The sequence below is a fragment of the Zalophus californianus genome, chromosome 2 (assembly GCF_009762305.2).
Source record: "Zalophus californianus isolate mZalCal1 chromosome 2, mZalCal1.pri.v2, whole genome shotgun sequence".
Taxonomy (NCBI): Eukaryota; Metazoa; Chordata; class Mammalia; order Carnivora; family Otariidae; genus Zalophus; species Zalophus californianus.
Genome location: NC_045596.1, coordinates 134,130,609 through 134,139,093, shown reverse-complemented (window position 1 = coordinate 134,139,093; position 8,485 = coordinate 134,130,609). Strand labels below are relative to the sequence as shown.

The window sequence follows — 8,485 nt, the reverse complement described above, 5'->3', positions numbered from 1 at the left end:
ATTTTACGGTAGATATAAGTTAAGAAAATTTTCAGAGAAGAAAAAAGCACCACAGTAGCTAATAGATATTTTTTACTTCTATCCCACTTTGTTTCAGAGACATATTGAAAGTGGTTTGAAAATCACTTAAAGCTCACTGACACTTCTAGCTTTAAGCTCACTAAACCCCTCAGTGTGGCTGTCACCATGAGGCGGAGTCTTCCTGTCTGGGTGGACAAAGCATGATTCAGAGACCCAGTGAAGCCTCCCCAGCATTTGGAGTCAAGAAGGCGGTGACATTCCATTGTCATGAGAATTAGTTCCTCAGAGAATCTGCTGCCCTAACATGACCTCCAGCGGGAACCCTTGATTGATATAGAGTGCAAAGGGGCAACTTCCTGGAGAGCCACGAGGAAGGAAGCAAAGTCTCACTTAGAGTCATTGCTCAAAGAGTAACTCAGAAGTTCAAGGCTTATAATGTGTGAAGCTGAGAAATTCTGGGTTCCCTTCTGGGTCTGGAAAAAATTGAAAGCACTTATTAATATTTTGTCTCTTAATAGTGATATGTATATAAGTCCACTAATAATTTGGTTCCTCCTGAGCTGACCAGGTCAACTGAAATTTCAAATGAAGTGAACGTGTTTAGCCTATTCTACCCTCCCCATAAAGATGGCCTCATCTGGGGGAAACTGAGGATCTCAGTCTCTACAGGAGTAAAAGGAAACATGGCTGTTGAGATTTCAATCACACTTGACTGACCTCAAAAGATACTGGAAATCAAAGAAGAAAACCATTCTAAGTGTAAACCAAGAAAACTCTGGATTCAGCTATGATGTGAAAAATTATGTACTTTAATCTTGGACTAATTAAATGAGCTTATCTGGTAACCACCAAAACCTGACAATTGAAAGATACAATCCTTTGCTGTTATCAGAAGTATCCAAAATATGAGCCACATTAACTATTATTAATGGGAAAATCTCAGTGCCATTATTATAATGTGAAAGGGCTGCGGTTTCTTGTTGCACAAGAGTTCTGCTCTGTGCCATGTCTATGCATTTTAATTTTGAAAACAATGTTTGCCATATACCCAAATATGAATAACCATAGTTACTGTTTCAGCAAAGAAAGTGAATATAAACATCCTTTTCATTCTTTCTATTGGATGCCAGGAAGTAAAACCAAAAGAAAAATGTGTTTCTGTTATTCATTTTTTTCTTTATTATGATAATGATATTGTCAATAAAGTGGTAGTATTTTTCACATATTATGGTTAATACATGCATATATATTGAGTTATTTGAAATGAATATGAGCCACTGTGGAACACTCTCTTGAAAATGTTATTTATTTCTCTCACGTGATCGTTGTTTATTGCCCTTCTCTCTCTTTCTCTCTCTCCATCTTTCCTTGTCCTTCCATTTCTACTGAAGATTTTCCTGAGTTTTTCCATACTTAGTAATATTTAGTTCTACTCTTGACAGCCTATAATCAATGATGACATTGTAAAGAATCTGGATTTATGCTACTTTCCTCTGAAGAGTGTTGCTTGTGTTCCTTTGTGATTAAATTACAGACAGATCACTTTGATCCCGGGGGCTTAGCTATAGGCTTTGTTAGGATGACTCTCTTTTAGTTTTGCCTTAGAGGACATAGCCCTCAGTTTGGGGACAGGAGCTTTACTCCTAGTAATGGCCCTTTTGGGCTTTCAGTGGAAAGCCTAAGGTGATTATTCTAACTCCAGTCTCCCCAGAACCAGACAGTGGCTGAAATCTCTGCTTAGCTCTCTAGCCTCCCAGCAGCTGCTTTCTGCTGGGTACTTTGGACCATCACTGGGCAGGTGAACAATCCCGGAGTCCTCCAGTAACTTGAAGGGAATTTTTATGCAGATTTGGCACCTTTCCTCTGTGACTGTTATCTCTCAGCCTCTCAGGACAGACCTCTGATCTTCCTGAGCCCAGTGCCACTGACTTTGACCTCTGTCTCTGATGGGCCATGTGACCGGAGGGTCCCCTAATGGGAAAAGTCTGTTTGACATTGAGCTCACCTCGTGTGTTTTCCTTCCTTCGAGGGCCGTGTCCCTACCAATATTGCTTTTGGTTGCTCCCCAATGCATTCAAACTATTGTTTGTTTTTATATTTTGTCTAGCATTTATAATTGTTATCAGCAGGAGGGTTAGTCCAATCTAAAGCTATTCTTCCATTACCAGAATTGGACCCCCTACTTCTAATGTTAAAGAATGGAGCTGAAGTCATACTTGATCCTACCTGATGCTCTGCCCCCAATTCGATTAGTTAGCCAGTTGATTTTCTGTTTAATTTCCTGCATCATAAATATATAGTACCATTCTGTTTTCCTAAAGCATCAATACAATGTATTGGACACAGAATGTAAGTAAGCAAGGTTACTTTACGTTCAAATGTTTTAATTCCTAGTATCCTTTTAATTAAAACTGATTTGCCTTTTAAAGGGAAACTTATCCCTGATTTCATATTTTCATTCGCAAAGAGAGAACTGTACAATTTTGTTTCCATCTCTGGAAGATGGCTATAAGGAGCAAGAAGTATAGAGGCACACATGTAGTGAGACCACTGTGGGCTAATGATAAACTTAAAAAAAAATTTTTATGGTGGTAAAATACACATAAAATTTGCCATCTTAACCATTTTTAAGTGTGCCAGTAAGTGGCATAAAGTATCATCGCTATCCATCCACGGAAGTCTTCTCATCTTACAAAACCAAAACTCAGTACCTTTTAAATGGTAACTCCCCATTCCTCTAGCCCTGGCAACTGCCACCCTACTCTCTGTCTCCATGAATTTGACCACTCTAGTATGCGTACCTCATATAAGTGGAATCATACAGCATACGTCCTTTTGTGACTGACTTCTGTCACGTTAGCATAGTGTCCGGCCATTTTGTAGCATGTGTCAGAATTACCTTCCTTTTGAAGGCTGAGTAATATTCCATTACAGGTGTATGCCTCATTTTGCTTGTCCACTCATTGGTCAATAGACACTAAGGTTACTCCTATCTTTTGGTTATTGTGAATAATGTGGCTGTGAACATAGCTGTACAAATAACCCTTCTGGTTCTTATTTCCAATTCTTGTGGGTATATGCCAGAAATGAAGTTGCTGGATCATATGGTAGTTCTATTTTTTATTTTTTTAAGATTTATTTATTTGAGAGAGAGCATGCACGCATATGGTGGGGAGAGGGAGAGGGAGAATCTCAAGCAGACTCCCTACTGAGTGTGGAGCCCAGTGCGGGGCTCAACTTCATGACCCTGAGATCACAACCCGAGCTGAAACCAAGAGTCAGACGCTTAACTAACTGAGCCACGCAGGCGCCCCTATTTTTAATTTTTTGAGAAACTGTTTGTATTGCTTCCTACAGTAGCCGTACCGTTTTGCATTGCCACCAACAGTGCTTCACCAGCCTTTGTTATTTCCTGTTTTTTTGATAGTACCTATCCTAATGGATATGTAATGGTATCCCAGTGTGGTTGTGATTTACATCCTCCTGAAATGATAAAACATTTTGCTTAATTGCTTTAAGTTGTATGCTTAAAAGCATACTTTAATTACAAATAGATATAGAGGTCATTAATATGTACATGCTATTTGGGAAAATAGTTTGCATTTTAGAAAATCCAACGGCTAACATTTTTTTTTTGATTACCTACTATGTGCCACACACTGTGTAAAATGTTTAATATGTGATATTTTACTTTACCTTTGCTGTTACCATTGAGATAGATACCATTATTTTAGCCATTTTACACACAAGGAAACTGAGGTATAGAATTCAGTTTCTTTCCCAGAGTCACACAGTTAAGAAATCAGAACCAAGGGGCACCTGGGTGGCTCAGTTGGTTAAGTGAGTGCCTTCGGCTCAGGTCATGATCCCAGGGTCTCGGAATCGTGTCCTGCATGGGGCTCCCTGCTCAGCGGGGAGTCTGCTTCTCCCTCTGACCCTCCCCTCTCTTGTGCGCTCTCTCTCTCTCTCTCATAAATAAAATCTTAAAAACAATGTTGAAAAAAAAAAAAGAAATCAAAACCAAGCAGTTCAACTTCAAGATTCAAATGTTTGGACAAAAAAGAATGTTAGTAAGATTGTAAAAGAAACCTTGGCATCTGTTCATTTCACCTTTTTGAAAACAAGACGTTTTGTCTTGTTTTGTTTTTCAGAGCCTTGCATCCTACAGACTTGGCCACGTCCCAGGACTCTTGATGGAGTAAGAATCTTAGCAAAGGACTTCTGTTCCCATTTCTTGTGTAGTAAAGGACGCGACAGCAGGCACAATGGAATGCCAAGTCACCAGGCTCTTCCCTTGTCAGGAAAGTTCATGGGAGAAGACACACTCAGAGAATCAAGACTCTCCTATGAGCAGGCTGGGTATGTTTTCATTTCTGCCAGTCCTCTGGGGAGTGCCTTTTTTAAGGTGAGTCTCTGAAATTCCATATTGTAAACGTCCTTCTCTGGGCCTAGCTTTTCATGTGAATCAATAATTATAATTTTGTGGGGCTGTGCCCTAACCTCTTACCCAAACTCTGTTTGGCTCTCTTCATTCTATTTATTCACGTTCTGCTTGGCTATTTTGTTTCTTCTATACTTTGGTCTTTTGAAGTGCTATAAAAAAGACTAACCAGCTGACCCAAGATCACACAAATTCTATCATTTAAGCGTAACTATAGGGTACATAGTGCTAGAAATAGTTTGGTTAGGTGTAGTGGCCTGCCCTCAAAGATTTGAAACCAAGGCAGTGATCTAAAAGAATGAATCCAACATGTTTTGCAAAATGTCCCCTAACTTATAAATACAATCTCTGTAAAAAATTGTTGTTTCATGTAATCTCACATTCCCCTAATTATTCCACTACTTTCTCCTAATCCTAATGTCCCATCTAATTAAGCGTGTCTCCCCAGTGTCCCATAGGCACTGCCTTTGTTCCTCGCATCTTCCTAATACATCAAGGGAGAACTGAAGACTCTTTTTTATGGATACTTCAGTCTTTATGGATCTTTCACCTGTCTGAACTGTGGCCACACAAAATTTAACTCTTAAACAGTATTCTATTCTTTGTTCCTTCTGGTTAATCTTCAATCCTTGCTAGTCTTGTTAAGAGTCATTTATTTGTGAATTATACCTCAATAAAGAAAAAATAATTTTTTTATAAACTCATTTATTTTACTTCTGAGTATTTACCAGTACTGGGCACAGTTGTAGATTCCCCTCATAAATGCATGTTGGCTGCTTTTGATTATCCAATCTACCAGTGTAATTTGGGCCCTTTAGGGTGCTTGGTAAGATATTCATTTATTAAAAGCCTTTACAATATCCCAGGCACTGTTCTAGGTGCTGAGAAGAACGGTTATCAGAAGAAGAAACACAAACAGGAATGGCTTTTCATCCTGGTTTCAGGAAGAATAAGAACAATTCACAGAGCCAAGCCGCAAGGGAGTTGTTCTGAGACTAGAAATCTATTCAGGTACATTGAAGATATATCTTTTGGTTGCTTCCTAGGAAACAGGCCTCTGTTGTGCTAAGCTTTTCCCCCCATTCTTGTCTTTGACTAATCCCTTTCTTGACTTCAGAGACTCCTTCTTATTCATGATTTCTGCATGCTCACCACTTCTCTTGTCTCATGGCTTCTGCATACCGATTTGAATACAGCTTTTGCTCTTTTTTGCCTTCGCCCAGAAATACCCCAAAGAGAATGTGATGAGTTCAGGTTGGTTGCTGCTTTCCCTACTGGTCACACTGCTTATGCCATGACCCTCTTAAACATTGCTGGCAAGTCTACATGGGTAACTCTTGGGCCAGGTATCTCCTTTGATCCAGCTATGATCAAGACTACTTGATAAGATATTCATTTATTATCTTAGGATCACTCAGTTTTCCCCTCTAAAGCCTGAGAAATGGGAGACACCTTGCAAAAACACTGTAATTAAAAAGCACCTCAGTTCATGTTAGTAACATCTATAAATATCCAGCATCTAAAAAGTGCGTCGATCATAGTAAGTACACAGGATGAATGAAATCAGCTCATTTAACTACATCTGGAAGCACTGCACGTATTTTCATCTTAATGCTACACGTGACACTGACTTGATCCTCTATCAATTTTATAGTCTGATTTGAAAAAAAACTGTTTTGTATAAATTACAAATCTAGGGGCGCCTGGGTGGCTCAGTCGGTTAAGCGTCTGCCTTCAGCTCAGGTCATGATCCCAGGGTCCTGGGATCGAGCCCCGCATCAGGCTCTCTGCTCCGCGGGAAGCCTGCTTCTCCCTCTCCCACTCCCCCTGCTTGTGTTCCTTCTCTCACTGTGTCTGTCAAATAAATAAAATCTTTAAAAAAATTATAAATCTATATAAATTAAGGAAAACCTCAAATATTCTAATGTACTGTTAATTCATTTGTTCCCATAAGACAACACTGCATGGCAACTACTCAGTGTTAGGTCATATAGTTAATATTAATAAAGTTCCTTAAACTTTATGAAACTATTTACAGAATATAACGAGCTTTTATTTTTGAGGTGTTGAATACCCTGGACTGAATTTACTTCATTATTTCCCCTTCTCTATAAAATTGGTCATTTGACTCTGAATTTTTTTTTATATTATATTCGATGCCCAATTTTTCCCATAAACGGTTATGAAAATTGTTATGATCTTATTGATTGCCCATGAAATAAAGTCTAAGATTCCTTTAAACTTGTGTGCAATGTTTTGATCACCTCTATAAATTTGCCTGTTATATAGCCATGGCATTGTGAAAACTAACTGGGCAGTAAGTACAATTTCAAACATAGACAGGAATTTTATTGTGCTTGCAAAATGAAAATGTCAAAAACGCAATTTGCAAATTATTTTTTAGCTCCAGTCAGTGTTTCTTTTTTCTTTTTTTTTTTTTTTAACGATTTTTATTTATTTATTTGACAGAAAGAGACACAGCGAGAGAGGGAACACAAGCAGGGGGAGTGGGAAAGGGAGAAGCAGGCTTCCCGCGGAGCAGGGAGCCCGATGCAGGGCTCGATCTCAGGACCCCGGGATCATGACTTGAGCCGAAGGCAGACGCTTAACGACTGAGCCACCCAGGCGCCCCTCCAGTCAGTGTTTCTGTCTCACTTTCAGTGGGGTAAGTTCTCATTCACTTTAAAATCTTTTTTCAAAGTCCTGTCAGCTTGGCTGCAGTCTGTCCTACTCATTTCCATCACATTATTGCCCCTTTCAACATTCTTCTTGACATTAGTGAATATTCATAAAATCATTTCCCTCTCCATCAACAACTTCACCTTCAGTTGTTTCATTTTTCCTTTGAGTAAGTTTTTTTTTTTTTTTTTTAAGATTTCACTTATTTGACAGAGAGAAACACAGCAAGAAAGGGAACACAAGCAGGGGCAGTGGGAGAGGGAGAAGCAGGCTTCCCGCGGAGCAGGGAGCCTGATGCCTGGCTCAATCCCAGGACCCTGGGATCATGACCTGAGCAGAAGGCAGATGCTTAACGACTGAGCCACCCAGGCGCCCCGAGTAAGCTATTTTTAAAAGAGAATTATATCATGGAATCAAGGACTCAGAGAACTTCCTATTTTGCTTTGACAAAAACAGAAGTGCAATAATGCGTTAATACATCAGTACACTGACCTAACAGGTGTCGTTGCTAAATGCATGCTCAGAAGCTTGCATCATTCAGGAACATTGGGGGAGATATTATCAGTGACCTGGAGATAAAATATATTAAAGCATAAGTGAGCATAAACTCTACACTTCCCAACAAATGAAAATGGATTTAAGCTCTGGAGAATCTTTGGAGGGGCTTAACTGGGATGTATGGAAACAGACCTGGGCCTGTGCAGCTTCTTTGATTAGGGACCTAGAGCATCAGATGTTTGCCAACAAAGTACTTTCTACCACATTCCTAAAACTCGGCCAAGTTCTGTTACTAATATGACATAAACTCTGTCACTACTATCGATTATATCTGATGCACACATACTTCTTGAAGCCCTGAGGCAGAGACAAGTCTTTGGCTACTTGAAGGTAACCTAAAATATCAAAGTGTTAATAATGGGCACCGTGGCTGATTTGTCATTTTCCTATGCTTTTAGCAGAATACAAAAATGTTAGGAAGAGCTTATTAATATCAGATTTTTTTGAACCAGATTTGAGAAAATTGAGCTTTTTGAATGACAAATTTAAATAGAGCATTGCATTAAATAAAGGATAGGTTTTTGTTTTGGTAAGAGTGTTCCTGAGTAATGGATTTCATGGGGAAAAGATGGAGGTGGACACATAATACACGTACACACCATCCCTTCATTTTATAGACGGTATGGTTGAAGCTATTGGTTTTAATTCTCCAGTTGTTTTCACGGACAGTTTCAAAACTTACTCACCAAGATAGCTAGCACAAATGCCTCAGGAAGATTTTTAGGTTTGGCCTGTGGCCACGTTAGTATCGGGACTAAGCCTCTGACTCCTTTTTGGACGTTCTCA

General features: G+C 39.3%; 1 long non-coding RNA gene across 1 annotated transcript; it reads left to right on the top strand.

The window, feature by feature from the left end:
- The first annotated feature begins 4,333 nt into the window (after positions 1-4,333).
- Positions 4,334-6,988, top strand: LOC113924292. The gene is made up of 3 exons (XR_003520624.1): positions 4,334-4,426; positions 5,341-5,473; positions 6,932-6,988. It is a non-coding gene; the product is annotated as an uncharacterized LOC113924292 (long non-coding RNA).
- The last annotated feature ends 1,497 nt before the right edge of the window (positions 6,989-8,485 follow it).